Below are 1,706 nucleotides of genomic sequence, written 5' to 3'. Positions count from 1 at the left end.
TGGCCCCGGTGACCTTGTCCATTGGATGCACCAGAGTCTGATTAGTCGTCTCAGCCAAAGAAATCAACGTGGGAGGTCCTACGTCGCCGCATCGATCATCGTCCCTTTCGTCTCAGTTCACTGGCCGTTTGTCGCCGTTGGGCTGCCATTGGTGATGTTCTTGGTTACTCTAGCTTCCTTTGGTTCTTCTGTAGCTTGCAGACATCTTGCCGATGAGCTGCGCTTCCTCTAGCCGGAGCAGCCGTCATCGGAGCTCGAGTGCGCGCTCTGGCTTGTGTACTGGCCGGTCCTCTCGGTCTGGCCCGGGCTTTGCCGCCGCCGGTCCGGTCCCTAGAAACAGGACCGCCAGACTGGTCGGTCCGGTCCGGCTCGGTCCGCCGGCGGCCGGTCCAAGTGACGGCTCGGTCAGGGATCGGATCGGCTCGGACCGTGTCCACCCTGAGTTGTAAGCATTCCATTCCAATCAAGAAAGGCATCAAACCACTCCAGTATTCCTCCTCTGCTCGTGAGTGTGTCCTCCCATTACGTGTGTGTGAGTTCATCTGTACGTGAGTGAGAGTGAGAGCAGCTTGTGTGCAGCCGCTGGTTTTAGCTAGGCTTCCTCTGTTAGTACAAGTGAGAGCTAGCTAATTGTAGTTTTTGGCCAACAGGCAGAGGCCGGGCAGAGACAGCGGTGAGAAGGCGGGGTCTCCTTGCCTGTGAGGCAGAAATGGCGCACGACGAGTCCCCCGCAAGGAGAGCTTGTAGGCAGGAGGCGTGCTCCACAGGGAGATATGTCGGCCTGGAGAGGAGCACGGCGGAGCTGCCCCGTCGTGCTCGCCACCAGCAAGCTCCAGTCGGTGGAGGCAGTTGCAGTCGCCGGCGCAAGGTATTTTTATTCGCACCCGTGCTGTCGTCGCTGTCATATTTTGTTTCATTCTATGTGTGTCTGCCTCCCCACGCTTTTGATTCAGTTCGTCGTGATTCTCGCCGGTCTTAGACCTTCGTCGCAGGGGTTGGTTCAGTTCGCTGACTCTGGCCAGGATGGTTTTGTGTTAGCTTAGTTTAACCGTGGCGATTTTTTAAGTGGTTCATCAGAAAACCCCCCTGAAATTACCTCTCCGTGCGTGTCATCCAATCCCCAAATTTTCCCTCACCAAGTCCACGTTGTCTTTGGATGTAGATCCCTTTTTGTTTCTACGAAGTGGGTGTGTGTGTGGTGACTGGTGAGTAGGTATATGTCTACATTTTCGGCATATATTGTTTAGGTGGGCAGTCCTAATCTGAAATTTAGTTCATAGTTTGGTAGGTGTGTGTGTGTGTGTTTCGATCAGTCATTCAGTTCACAGCTGCGGCCAGGTATAATTGTTAAGAAGAAGAAGATTAACAAGGGGAGCTCAAGTGAAGCTCCTAGGGTAAGAAGTAGTTTAGCAGTAGGTGAGTGGTTTTTTAGCAATAGAAGAACAAAGTGTTTGCTCTGTTTATGTATGTATGCATGTAATTCTGCTACTGTAATTGCAATTTTTGGCCTGCCTCCATTTTGGGGAATGACAAGATCCCAATATGATACCCAACAAGGAAATTAGTATTTGTGATCTTTGTACTTTTGAATGTGTCATTTCCGGCCATTTTGGGATCTGAAATTCAGAATTTGGACTGACTGTGATCTCTGTCCTAACTTGGGCATTTAGCTACTGCTGGAACTGCAAATCACAATCAAGGAGGAG

The sequence above is a fragment of the Triticum dicoccoides genome, chromosome 7B (assembly GCF_002162155.2).
Source record: "Triticum dicoccoides isolate Atlit2015 ecotype Zavitan chromosome 7B, WEW_v2.0, whole genome shotgun sequence".
Taxonomy (NCBI): domain Eukaryota; kingdom Viridiplantae; phylum Streptophyta; class Magnoliopsida; order Poales; family Poaceae; genus Triticum; species Triticum dicoccoides.
This window is presented reverse-complemented; position numbering follows the sequence as displayed.